This window comes from Onychomys torridus, chromosome 2 (assembly GCF_903995425.1).
Source record: "Onychomys torridus chromosome 2, mOncTor1.1, whole genome shotgun sequence".
Lineage (NCBI taxonomy): Eukaryota > Metazoa > Chordata > Mammalia > Rodentia > Cricetidae > Onychomys > Onychomys torridus.
The window spans coordinates 81,730,651-81,744,784 of NC_050444.1; the positions used below are offsets into that span (position 1 = coordinate 81,730,651).

Genomic DNA, 14,134 nt, shown 5'->3' on the forward strand with positions numbered 1-14,134 from the left:
ATCTCGAACAAGCCAGAAGGCGAGGCTCAATACTCCAGGTTGCCCTCTGACCTCTGCCGTGTGCAGTGCCACACATGTACCGCCCCATTCCCTACAGAGCCTGCACCCCTGCTCAAATCCATGGTGATGGGGGATCTTGACCTTGACTGTACATGAGAATTCTCTAAGCACCCAGTCTATGCCTACAGGATCCTGGCTCAGTGGACCTGGGACAGGGCCTCAGAATCTTTGAACCAGGACCACAACAAGGCTTCTCCCATCTTCTGGCTCCCAGTGTGGAGGCGTGTGCAGATAGACAGGTGCAACCACATGTTGCCTCCTCCTGATGTCTCTGCAAGGAAAGGCTGTGGCGTGTGGTTTTCTAACTTTTGAAAGGTTATTTTCCCCCCTAATGCACCGCAGAGCAGCCTGCCCAATCACAGAGACCTTTGCATGCAAAAAGAGGAACAGTCTGTTTTCTGCAATGACTCAGTGACAGAAATCTCACTGTGCTCAGCAGAGCCTGCACGTCATAGGCAGCAGCAGTCAGTTAGCTACAGTTTTGCACCCATCCCTCAGGCACCTCAACCTGTGAGCTTTTCCTGAGAAAGACCTTAGTCTCTTGTGCAAGCCACAGCTCTCTGTGCCATGGGAGCCTGGGACTGACCAGTCAGGCAGTCAATCAACAAACATACATCAATGCCAAACATGTGTCAACCTCAGGCCACGACATGAAGCCGCAACAGAGTAGTAGGCTAAACACCAGGCAAGCAGAACCCAGCTCTGGTGGGACTGCCAGTTGAGCATAAGACTGGCTGACTGCTCCTTTCCCTAAAGAGGAGAAGCGGCCACCTAGGCCCGCCACAACTGTACCTGTCACCCTGCTTTGGTGATCACACTAGCATGAGATGCACCAAATGAACGTGGAGGTTCTCATACCCTAGCATACAGAAAAGCGCAAGCTTGCCAAGATCCTGCCCGTTACGAAGGACGCAATCCAGAAAAGCCACTGAAGGAGGAAGTTTGGGGACAGCTTTCATAGACCAAACACATCTAGGGGAGAATGAGGAAGGCCATCGGGGACAGAGGAACAGCACAGACAAAGGCATGGAGGTCTGAAAATACAGGCTGAACTTCAAGGAGAGCTGAGGCCCTGGCCCCTGAGTGTCACACACAGGCAGTGAGGTCCTGACAGCCAGCCGTCACTGGGCAGCAGTGGAAGCTGGTGAACACGCTAGCCATAGGAACTATGCCCTGACCCAGGAGGGCCAGCCCCTCTACAACTAAGGCCCGCTAAGGACTGGAACATTGGGCTAAGGGTCCCCACATGCCCCAGAGAAACTGCACCCCATCCCCAGGAAGTACCAAACACTGCTTTTTGTGCCCTTGCCTCTCCCAACCTGACACCCATACATACAGCCTTATCCTCCATGTTCTAACACACTCCAGGGACTCTGTTTAGTTGCTGGCTAGGTATTCCCCTCTTCTCCTCCGCTGCTCCACACAAGCAGGGTGTGTGTGTGTGTGTGTGTGTGTGTGTGTGTGTGTGTGTGTGTGTGTGTGTGTGTGTGTGTGACATGTGTGTAATGGAAGGGGTTGCTCCTGCTCTGGGCCATTACAAAGTCTGAGGACCCTCCCCTAGCAAGGCCACACAGCCTTCAGCACTCTTGGCCCTCAGAAGCCCCATGCTGTCCAGCCAAAAACAGTCAAGGCATCCCTACCTTAACCTCACTCCAAGGAGAAAACTGAGGCAGACACCTAATGAGGCCTCACAACCAGTGAGTTCAGATTGGAGAGGAACACCGTGGCTATTAAACCAAGGCAATCAGACTTGTAGGAGGCAGGAGGCTAGTGGGGGAGACCTCCAGATCAAGCTGCTGGGCCTTTCTAAAGGGCTAGGCAGTGGGGCTCCAAAGCAAGTTTGGATCGGAGACAGGGAATAGACCAGTTATTCACAAGGAGTGGCCTCTGGCCTGCAAAAAGCAGAGATACCCACAATCGATGTCTCCAGCCTGGCCCTGACAGACTCAAGCAGCCAGGGAGGAAGAGAAAAGGGGCCAGGCTTTTACCGACTCTTATCTTGCCCTACTTTAGGTCTAAACTGGCCTCCTGGCCCCCAGAACATCCAGACTCTGTCCCCGACCTTTTGCGGAGAGGGGAGTGTTGTCTCCTGGCCTGATCCTCACTCCTGCATATCTCCATGGACCCTCAGCAACCCAAGCACTAACTGGCCGTGAGATGGGCCCACCCTGGGCACAGGGAGGGACCAACACTGGTCTAAGTTCACCAAGGGAACCGAATCAGAGCTGGAGCTGGACACGAGCATCCTGGAGTCCACTCTGGCCAGGGGGCTGGGCTCCCAGAGCTGCACAGGAGTGGCAGCTGCATGGCTGTGACTTCCTGGCTGGGCTGGGCTGACTGCCAGGGTTGTCCAGAGAGTCTATGACTGGCCCATCCAGAGGGAAGGCGGCCTTCCCTCTGGCCCTCCTCCTGGCTCAGCTCCTTACCTCACTTGGACTACACCATCCTGCCGGCCTGGGCTCAGGGGAGCTGCCCACGAGGTCTTTGTTTCAAACCTGGGGAGCCCCCTGCCTCCACAGCACCCTGGACCGCCTCCAGACTGCTCTGCCAGCCAGAACCGCCTCAGCTCACAGACAAGCATCTCTCCTCACTTCTCCCCGCCCCTGCAGCTGAGGCCTGGCCTTGCCTCCTCCTTCTCACAGGAAGCGCCCAGCCTGATTTCCTACAAGTGTTTGTGAAAAGGAGGGGGTTTGCTGTGCGGAGCTGGCGCCAAGAGCTTAACCCCTTGCTGGGCAACTGTGGGGCCCGCACTGATCAGGAAGAGCTCACAGGAACTATGGAGGCCTTGGGCTTAGGACCTTAGGCGCAACCCTGCATGGACTGGGAGACAAGCGCCTGGCTTGGCTGAGATCACATTGCGTGCTGGACCTGGGAAGGAGAGCCTGCAGCCCCCCATGGGTCCTCTTCAGCCACCAATGACTTTATCAGATCCTCTCCTCCCATTCTGTAGGTCTCAGTGCAGGCCTTAACAAGGCAGACTCAGACTCAGAGCTCGCTCATGTCCTTCCAGCTTTAACTCTGTCCGGTCTACTACCACAAGCCATCTCAGGGAGGAGTCTGGGATTTCTGTCTTCCCACGTGCTGTCCATACCTGGAGATAGATGCACCTGTAGAGGAATTTTCTAGGTCACTTGGAAGGACTGGGGAATGAGATGAATGTCCCCTAGGGTGGGTTTCCTGGCAGAGCCCCAGAGATGAAGGAACAGAATTATCTTGATGGTCAACCTGTGGCTCCCCAGCCCCCTTGGCTTCTGTGGAGGGAGTGTAGCAGGTGTGTGAGCATCGCAGGGCACAGACATACCACATCTGGCTCTTCACTCTATAGAGGAGTGTGTAGGCTTTCAGGTGTGCCTGAGGCAGAGTGTGAGAGACAGGCTGGTGACCCAGGTCCCAGCTGCTTCCGGTGTTTCTGAGCCTGCGGACTTATAGACCCAAGCAGGTTCTGAGCACCAGCAGTTTCGGGTCCCAGATGTGGGATGTGCCCTGGCATAAGACACAGGCTTAAGAGTAACAAGATGGGGAGGTGAGGCAGGACCTTCAGGAAGGTCTGGGTGGGGGGAGTCTACAGCCACACAGGGACCGGAAGGACAGAGAGAGGCAAGAGCAAGCCACAAGCAGGGCTGAGGCGGAACATTCTAGAAAGGCAGCTTCAAAGATGTGAAGACAACAAGGTGTGCTGTGAGAGGGCTCGGGTACCAGGGAAGAAGGTGCAGGAACTACCTGCCCTTCAGGATCTGGGCTGGATCAGAGCAGCCAGGAAGAGGCAGGAGCCAGGTACAAGGGAAGAAGTTGCAGGATTTGCCCAGAGCCTGCTCCTGGCTCCCCACTCCACCCCTGCTGACCCAGAGAGTCAAGCCAGGAAGCACCAAAGACATGAAATCAACCCTCTGACATGCAGAAAGCCCTCAGGGGACCTCAAGGGAGTAGGCAGGCTAGGGGCCACCCAAGTGCAATGGGGAGAAGGAATCTCAGTCCGTAGGCTAGGGGATTCAATGTCAGCCTCACCTCCTGCAGGCTCTGTGACTTGGATGGCTCAGTTTTCCCTTCTGAGAAGCAGGGCTAAACAGAGTGGCCACTGCTCGCTGTAAATTTGATGACAGATGGCGTGGCCAGTGTACAGTACTTTAGGAACAGTTTCTTTAGTACAGTTTCTGCCCCTGGGGCTCTTTGGGTGGGAGTCTCTGGTCTCCTCCAAGGGCTTATGGCTGATGAATGAATGGAATGAAGTCTCTGAGGGCCAGCTGCCAGTGTCTGGCTAAGACAGCACCCAGCACCTTCAACTGAGTAACCTCTCAACCCCTCCATCCCCGTCCCTGCCTTGTATCCACATCTGGGTGGTAGGGTTCCCGCTGCAACCCCCAGGGACTATGGAACAGAGCCAAATCTTGCCAAGGCCTTCCCTGCTGCTCTGGCGACCATGTGGCCCATTATGTAGGAGGCGGACTCCCCTGACATCCTGTCACTCACTCACCCACCGCTCCCCATCATTAACCCATCAGGACCAGGTGGCTGCCGCAGCTGGCACACCCTCGGCCTTTTTCAGAGGCAGCGGCCAGTATTTTACTGTTCTTCACCCCGCCACTTGGGCCCTCTCCTCCCCCTCCCTGCCCTTGCTCACATGGTATTCCAGCAGGAATACCATCCCCGATTTACTCAGCCAAACCCACAGCCAAACTGAGCTTGGACACGGTAGCTTTTTCCTGTCCCCAGATGGGTCCATCCTTTATTCAGGTTCTCAGGCCAGACTGGGTGATCCACCTGGCCACTCCCTTCTATCATGGAACTCATCTACCACTGAGTCCCATTTTCTGAATTTCACCAGATTCTGGCCTTATCTCTCCCCACGTATCTTCCAGAATCTTCCTCACCTGGATGGCCCTGCCCCTTCAGCTCCCATCAAACAACCTCACGGGATCTTCTCAAGCACAAGTTCCCAAACACAGCTTTTTATACATTTTTTTCCACTCAGGACACTTGTCCACAACACTAGGACAACCAGAAGCTGCAGCCCGGCCCTGCTCCAGCCTCCCTCAACCCTCTGTGCTCACCTGCTCCAGTCCTCACCTCCTCACTGCTCCCCAGGAGATGCTCCCCAACAATATTGGTGCCTCTCACCAATATTCACCTCTACTTCCTCTTGACTTCGAGCTTCCTGCAGACCCTGGCTCCTGCATGACCTCCTTGGGACTTGCCATTTGTCCTGGTGCTCATCAGGTGACGATGTGGCCAGCGTTGGTCTCTTGACTCCTGACTCTTATCTGGTCCCTGGTATTTGGCATGGGTCAACACACAACAGAAACACCACAGATGCATTCTGGGTCATCCATTGCCCAGGTAGCTGTCTGTAGGCCCCTAATGGTCATCAAGACTGGTGTGAGGTGTCTATCTCACAGCTGAGTACATAAGGTCTCTAGAGCCCACACAACGTGCCCAAGGCCACAAAGCTGGTGAACATGGTAGAGACTCAGATCCAGGAGGACCTGGCTTCTCCCAACTAAGCTTAGTGCTCATCCCACCCAGCCTGTGGAGATCCTAAGGCCTGTGCTTGGGGGAGCACAGGGTGGAGCCCAAGGCCTAGGCTGCATCTCCTCTGCAAAAGGAGGCTGTGCTCTCCCTGTGGGCCTCCTGTGGGCTTCCTTAGCCTGCTCATCAGACTAGTTAGAACTGGCTGTAGGCAGGGACTGTTCTTCCACTGCTCAGGGGAGAATACTGAGGCCTAGAAGGAAGATATTAGCCACCTGGACAAGAATCCTGTACCCTGGCCATCAGCTTCTGGAGCACAACAAGCCTTCTGCTGGTTGCCCTGGCCTTGGGCCCAGACACTCCATTGGACCTTGGCCCTCTCCTTGCCACTGCTTAGCCATCCTGCCCTCCCTTGATCCTTCAGGAGCCACAGAGGTACAACAGAGCCACGAGCAGCCCAGCTATCTTGAGAAATCAGCGTCAGACACCTTAGAAGCGGGGCTGTCACTCCATCCCAGACCCTTCTCTGTCCTGGCTCTCCTTCCCTGGGTGTGTGTGGGGGTGTCACTCTCTCTTCCTGCCCAGGAGGCTGACCTTGCAGGTCAAAGGACACAGTGCATCTGGGCAGGGCCAGATGCCACAGAGGATCGAAGAATGATGGAGGCCTGGTTAGGAACCTCTGACTCCCAGGTCTCCTGGGACATGGGTGTTCCTTTCTCTGAGCTTTGGATCTGGGGCTTCAAGAGATGGTCGCCAAGAAGCTGGACAGATAGCTCAGCTCAGCAGTTAAGAGTACTGCTGCTCTTGCAGAGAACCAGGGTTCAGTTCCCAGCATTTACATGATGGCTCACAACTACCTGTTTCAGGGGATCCAATGCCATCTTCTGGCCTATGTGAGCACCAGGCATACACATGGAACACATACACACATACAGAGAAAATACTCACAAACATAAAAATAAATGAAGCTGGAGAGAGAGAGAGAGAGAGAGAGAGAGAGAGAGAGAGAGAGAGAGAGAGAATATATCTGAGGTGATCAGAGGTCCACTGAAGCTCCTGGATCCCACCCAAGAAGCCCCATTGTGTTGATGTGTGGTCATGGAGACAGGCTGAGACGTCCAGGGCTCTTGGAAGCTGAGTGACCTTGGCAAGATCCTTGCTGATGAAGACTCTCTGAGTCCCTGGTTACTCATCTGTAAGATGGCACAGGATGAGTCACGGGATGCAGTAAAGAGAGATGGTGTGGTGTGCACCCTCAGGTGCCGGTACAGTGCCTTAGCTGACACAGAGAGCCTGCCTGGGAGCAATGGCCTCGTCCTCAGTGATGTGGCCACAGGGCACGCTCCCTGCAGAACTTTCCCCAACATCAGCCAAAGCTCCAGTTGCAGAGCCCCCACACACAAAGGGGAGCCAGCCCTCCCAAGTGTGAGGGGTACTATTACCATATGGCTCCACAAATGGCTTAGCCATTCAGGAGGGGAGGAAACAGATCATCCTTAGCTAATAAAAACCAAGGTTATAAGGAGGGTGAATGCAACCATATTAGATGCAAATCTCTCAAGCTTTTTTCAAAGTATAAATTGAAAGTGCACGGTGCCAAGAATATATTGCTAACAGCGAGGTTTTATTGAGCACTTACTTTGTGTCAAATATCTCCTAAGGTTTAGTTCTCATCCCCCAACCTCCACACCAATCCAAGGAGACAGGAATTCCTGATCCTGTTTTACAAGTGAAGAAGCAGGGCTTGAACCAGGATGTCCAATCTTAATTATTGTGTGACTGAAACAGTTAGTGAAGAGGTTGGAAACAACCTCAGTGTCCAACAATAGGGGATTGCTGAAATAAATTATATTTGTTCCCAGATGGATGGTGGTAGCACACATCTTTAATACCAGCACTTGCGTGGCAGTGGCAGGCAGATCTCTGTGAGTTCGAGGCCAGCCCAGTCTACAGAGTAAGTTCCAGAACAGCCAGGGCTATAGAGAGAACCCTGTATCACAAACAAAAAAAATTAAAAGAAAGTATTTTCTCTCAAAGGAACAGTTTTACACTCTTCTCAGAAGAATATAGAATGGTGTTTACAACTGTAATGTGTGGACTGAGGGTACAGTTCAGTGCAGTGGGCACAAGGCCCCATGCTCCACCCCCACCCCACCACAGACAGACAAAGATAGACAGACACACAAGGGCTTCCACCGCCTCACAGCTGTATAGCATCACTCGGGCATCCCCTGCCTCAGTTCCCTTTTCAGAGCTGACAGAGTGGCTGGGCACTGATCTTTGCAGCTCGGAACCTCTGTGGCATCCAGCAGCTCCCATACCTTCTCTTTGCATTTATCTGACGCCTTGAGCTGTTTTCTGCTCCTCTAGGCACTGTGAAACATGTGACAACAACACAGCGAAGAGGAGGCTTCCTACTCTTAGCCTTGGCAACTCTTAGCATTTTGAGGTATAGTGCACATTAGCTGATTGGCTCCTCATAAGCAAATGGGCATTTAAAAGATAAGGAAGATGAAGAGAAGCTATACACCTTGCCCAAAGTCACATAGCATATTAAGAACATTCATAAATTCATAATTATAGTGCTCCCCCCACAGATTAATCCCTTATTTGGGGGGCTCCTAAACCTCACATCCCCTTCCCCCAAGTTCTTGGTCCTTGGCTGTAGTCCCAGGACCCCAAGGAGACTGACAGCTGGGTATGCTATCTGGCTTTGATCCCAGCTTCTCTCTGGAATAGGCTATGGGGTGATGGGGTGCTGGCAAGGGTCTAGAGATGGGTAGGGGAGGCCCAGGCAGGAGGGCCTGGCTTAGCAGTCCAGCTGGTTTGGCTGACACTTGGCAATGGGGACCAGAGCCAAGATGGGGCTATAGGCAGGCTGGAGGAGAGACTAGAGACTAAAATGGGAGGTCATAGGGCAGGACTATCAGCCAGTCAGACCTGAGCTGTTTCATTCTGGAACCTCTCTAATACACTGCCCCACATCCAAGGACCCTGGGTAGGCTGAAAAGCACTACCCCAGAAAGTGTTCTGGAGATAACAACCATGTTCTCTCCAGTTTCCCAGGACACTGTTCCTCCCTCAAAGTCCACATCACCTTCCAATGCTCCAAAGCCCTGCACAGGCTGCCACATGTCTCCAAGGGCCCAGGGATTCTCCTTCCCTGCACAGAGACAGCTGTGGGAGAACGCTTGGTCACTTCAAGGTGAAAGGGCTGCTCTTTTGGAATTCAGGCTCACACCACCCTAGCCCAGCCCCGGCTGCTCTCCACTGAGCTAAACTCTCAGCTGGTATGTGGCTCTCCGAAAAGCACTGATGCACACACTTACTGGTTCCCGCGGTGTAAGCACCAACATGCTATCCCAGAAAGCAGTATTGAACTGCAGCATTCACTCCTGTGCATCCCAAACTGAGATCCTGCTAGACCCAGCAGAGAGCTGTGTGACTCAAGGTAGGTGATTCTCTGAACCGTAGAGTGTAAAACAGGGACAAGAGCATCCACCTAGTGGCAACACTAGGAAATGAATGACAGGATCTAGGCGGGGCGCTGGGGAGATAACAGCTTCACCCACCCCCACCTACAGTGAGACTCCTGGATCAGTGGCCCGAGGCAGTGTTCAGTGAACTACCTGTTGTCACCAATATAATGTTATTGCAGTTATTCTGTTCTTTCTCCAGCTTCAATTTCTTTATCTCTAAACTTAGATGGGGATGCTGAACAAAAGCTTTCTAAGATGCTACCCATCTGTGCTTGAAGATGGTACTAGAGGGAATACCACCCTGCCCATTTCTAGAGGGGTAAACTGAAGTGCTCAGAAGTAAAGCCTGAAGGTGACTTCCTGCTGTATCTCTAGGTCTGCCCAGGGAGGAGGTCATCTGAGTCTCTGGCACATCAACGTCTGTGGGTTCTCTGAAATGCCGCTCCCACAGGGGTCCGCTGACTGGCACAATGCGGTGCAGTTTCCAAGTCCCCTCCCAACGCAGCCAGCTGTGTCTGTAGAGTCCCAGGCCCTCTGAAAAACCCTGCCCTGGGAGCTGATGAAATCCCCTCTCAAGAGAGCCATGATCACGTGGTTTCAATGCAAACCAGCTGGCCTCTGGGAGGGAATACCCGCGTGGGTACTTGTCCCTCCTGCGGAACACGGGGACAGCCATGGGACAAACCCATACATAATACTGCCTGCGCCATCCGCAGATTGCTGCTTACATCAGCAGGTCAAACAGACTTGGGTCCCATTTAACCCAGCGCAACTCTTCTATTACCTCGGCAAAACGGCCCCAGCATCAACCCCAAGAACTCCAGAAGAGGAACCTGGGAAATTCTTCGGGAAGTCTCTGTATATCTAGCCTTAACCTTTATGCTTCAGATTCAGCCCATTTCTTCTGTTTTAGAGGGCAGAAACAATGCCTCTTTTCACTGCAGCCGGCTCCGCTTCTCTTCTCGGCTCTAAAATAGCTCGCGTTTGTTTTCAGCAACTTTCCTTTCCAACTTTTTCAAACGCAGAAGGGCCTTTGATTCTCCTCGTCCTGTCCTTTCTTTCAACTAAAGCCCAAGGAAGGAGCTTTAGGGGTCTCGTCCAAGATTTCACAGCAATTTGGCCCTGGATTTGCCTTCCACTACAGGGTAGAGACCCGCTTCGTGCCTCCCTGCTGTGCGCCCTTGGGGAAGCCACGCCACCTCTCTGTGCCTCCTGCGCCACTTGAGTATCAAGAGAGGACTGACCCCATTTTGACAGCTCCTCCCGGTTCCTCCCACTGGAGACAGCCCACCCCCGCCGCCCCTCACTCCCCCACCCCGCGCCCGACAAAATAAAGAAGAAAAAAAACTTGCGTTAGGCATCCAGGGACGGCGGGAGGCTCCGAGGCTGCCTGGCCACCGGAGTTGTTGCCTGGTGACCCAGTCTCACACAAATCTCAGAACAGCAGTGCCCCACCTCCCTGGTCACCAAGCAACAGGGCCACGCCTCCTGCCAAACACCGCCTGCAGCCCCGCCAAGGACCACCCCCGGTTCCCCCCGGACCCCTGCCGGGTGGGCGAGGTGCCTGGGCTGGAGGACAGAAGCCCACGCCCCCACTGTGCGGAGGTGGAGATTGAGGCCGAAGGGGCGGGACCAGGGCATCCCGTTGTCCCGGCGTCCCAGGGGTGCGGCTGGGTCAGTGATCTCGCGCTCCGGACTCCCGGAGCCACGATCCGTCCCCTCGCCGGCGCGCGTGGAGCTCCCACGTGGAGCTCCAAGGCCTCGCGGGCCCAGCAGGACCCAGTCCGGCAGCGCTGCCCGCTCCCTTCCCCATCCTCCCGAAGGGGAAACTGAATCCCGGAAAGCCAAGCTCCACGTCCCCTTGCTCTCCCCTCCGGGTCTCACCTGCTGCTGCTACCTCGCGCCCTGGTTTCCTGGAGTTGAGCGGCAGACAAAGGCCTCCAATCCGCGCGCGAGGCGGGGCGCGGCTGCTTTGCATAAAGCCCGCAGCCCGCCCGAGACGGCAGAGGGCCAGGCTCCCGGGGACGGAGCTTCTGCGAGATCCACCAATCGTAGAGAAGCCGGAGGCTTCGCCCCGCCCCCGGCTTTGCCGGTCGGCGGAACAGATTCTCAGGCTAAAGAGGCTGAAATCTCAGATTTACTGGGTTTGAGTCTTCCTGTGCCAGCCTGCCCTGACGCAGAAGGCAAAACTGAGGCCCGGAGAGGACGGTGTCTGTGTGGGATCTATGGAGACACCGTGAGGAAGGAGTCACCAGGTTTGAAGAGGGAGACCTGCCGTTAAATAACTATAGTAATAAATTGTGCGCTCCTTGTGTGGTGTTAGGCTCCTGTGAGTTAGGCGGGGTCACTACCCGTCTTCTGGCCCCGAGGCCAGAAAGAAGGACCTGGAAATGTAAGCCAAAGAGGGACGAGGTAGAAATAATGTCTTCCACCAAAGCCACTTCGAACAATGGCGACGTGGAGTGTCAGACTGGCCTGGGCCCCTGCTCCGCTTCTATTTGTTACTTGCCGGTGCAGAAGAGCAAAACTTCGAATTCAGCACTGCTGCTTCTGGGGGTGCAGAGGGGTGCAGAGACGCATGGCTTCAGCCCCACCAAGACATGAATCTATTTAACACCGGCCCCACTGCCCCTGTGTCTCAGCCAGATGTGCCTCCCTGTGCAGATGGCTTTCCCATTGTCTTACTGCCTGCCGGGCACTCCACAGCCAACAGCAGCGACTACAGCACTGACGGGCTTCAGCCACCGAAGGACTACTTGGGTGTACTGGGCAGAAGTCTCCAAATTATGTCAGCACTGCCCTCTGCATATAAAGATGGCAAACAGCTCAGAGAGGTAAGCGGCTTGCCCAAGGCTACACAGCTAAGGAGCAAAAGAAGTAGAATCTGAGGAAGTAAAGGCTCATCACCCGCCTTTGTGCTCCCTACATCCGGCCACCTCACTTTCTTCCACAGAGAGATGCGGGTATTTACAGGCCAACTTGGCACTCCGTTGGGCAGGCCCACATTGCAAGAACCCAAAATTCTCCCTCTGCTAGGCTTCCTCAAGTTGTGGCAGGAAATGTCGGAACAGGAAAGGCCCGTGTGCATACCATCATGGAAGAGAGCTGACCTGGTTGGTTTTTATTGCCAGTTTGACGCAATCTTGAGTCACCTGGGAAGAGGGGACCTTGCTTGAAGAATTGCCCCCATCACATTGGCCTGTGGCCATGTCTGTATAAGATTGCCTTCACTGATGATTGATGTGGGAGGGCTAGCCCACTGTGGGCAGCACCTTCCCTAGGAAGGCGAGTCTGGTTGTAGTAAAGCAAGACAGTAAGAATGGTCCCTGCATCAGCATCCTGCCCTGAATTCCCTTAAAGATGGGCTGTAACCATGAGATGAAATAGATCCTTTCCCCCACTAAGTTGTTTTCGGTCTTGGTGTTTATCACAGTGACAGAAATGCCAATTGGAATGTGAGCTACACCCCTGGAGTGTAGCACCACGGAAGTCCCCCCTTGAAAGGTTCTGAAACAGAAGGAACATTGAGACATGGCCAGGTGTATCATCTGCCGGAACCTGTCAGGGTTCCCCAGCAGGGATGAGCCCCTCTGAGACTCTCCAGCTATCCACTCCTCATCTTTGACACCACAAGAGAAGATGTCAGGGAACTCATACACATGGCTGAGGTGGACATCTGACTCTTCCACCCCCGACCCTACTGAATCCCTCCCAAGGCACTAGTATGGATGTCTATCCTGGGGCTCAGGCTGCTGAGGCTCTGAACTTGATCTTCCTACATTCACTGCCAAGGAATTTGGAGGTTTAAATTACACTGGAAACCGAGCCTGGCTGCAGGCACTGGAGAGGCTGAGGAAGCAGGATTGAATGTTCAAGACCAGCCTGGGCTACAAAGAGACTGTCTCAAAAAGTAAAGAACTGGGGATATAGCTCAGCTGGGGTGTTGCCTCGGCCTGAATTCAGTCTCCAGTACTGCAAAAATGAGTGAATGCAAATCCCCTGGAATCTGGAATGTAAAAACCCATTAGGAACACACCAGTGGACCCCTCCAATAGAGCCAGGCTCAGTAATTCTGGAAGCAACAGCACCAAAACTCATTCTTGCCCTACCCTTTCATGGATCAGACTTGGGGCTGTGGAATTCTGTCCTCAAGGGGTTGGACCAAGTAGGGAGCTGGTCAGTTAGGGCCAGGACAATGTCTCTGGCCTCCAGGTCAAACAGCAGTCCAGTGACCACCCTAAGATCTCCCAGCCAGCCAGCGACAGCCTGGAAGCTCTGCATTCAGAACAAAGCACGAGGCTCTGGCCTGGAGGAGGTAGGGCATTCTTCTGTTATGGTCACACAGAATCCCATGGGCAGGGCCTCCCTGGGCCTGTGGATGTCACCATGTGGCTACTGGACTTGTTGCCACTTACTGTGCATTTCTGGGCTCCAGGTGTGGGATCTGATCATTATTGTTGGCAGGACTGTGACTAAATCTACCTGTGGATCTTACAGGCGGAGAACCTGAGCACAAGTCACCTGCCACATTTACTCGGGAATTGAACTGAAGTCTGGTGTCAGGAGCCCTGAGCCTGGCAAAGCCCTCTGTAGTTGAGCAGGGTTTATTCCCTCAGAGGGGTGACAGACCTTATAGGGAAAGGGAGGAGCAGCCATGAATCTGAGAGCGGCTGAAGTCTTGAGTGGACTGGGTGGGTACTAACTGCCTTGGGAGAACCACAGCTTTGGCTTCTGGTGGTCTGCCTGGGTTTGAAAGAAAAGGACGGTCACCTAAGCTTGAATCATTGCTAGAGATTTAGAACCCAGGACCTTACAATACAAACGCTTTACCGCTGAACTTCACTCCCAGCCCAAGAGCAGGATCTTGTACAAGACCATGGGACAGATGGCCCCTGCCTACCTCAGACAGAGCCCTGGACCTTCTGGTAAAGGGCTTGCCACACCTCTTCCACCAGACATCATAATGGCAGGAGGAAATGGCTCTTGGGCTGGTCCTGGGGCAAAAGGCCAAGCCGAGTTCTACCACCTTCCCCAAATGACCCTCTCTCTCCTGTCTGATTCTAATCCCCACTGCCCTTGGTTGCTGGAGCAGATGGGTCCTGTCAGGAGGGAGAGCAGGAAGAGCCCAGCAT

General features: G+C 54.0%; 1 protein-coding gene across 2 annotated transcripts in view; it reads right to left on the bottom strand.

Annotated features, from left to right (window-relative positions):
- Positions 1–10,955, bottom strand: part of Akna (AT-hook transcription factor) — a 47,117-nt gene extending 36,162 nt beyond the window's left edge. Inside the window, exon 1 of one of the 2 annotated variants that reach the window (XM_036178470.1) lies at positions 10,887–10,955. The gene's annotated coding sequence lies outside the window, so the exon portion shown is untranslated. Of the gene's footprint in view, positions 1–2,486; positions 2,655–10,886 lie in introns of those variants that run through there. The other variant, XM_036178469.1, reaches the window with a different exon arrangement.
- Positions 10,956–14,134: the final 3,179 nt, after the last annotated feature.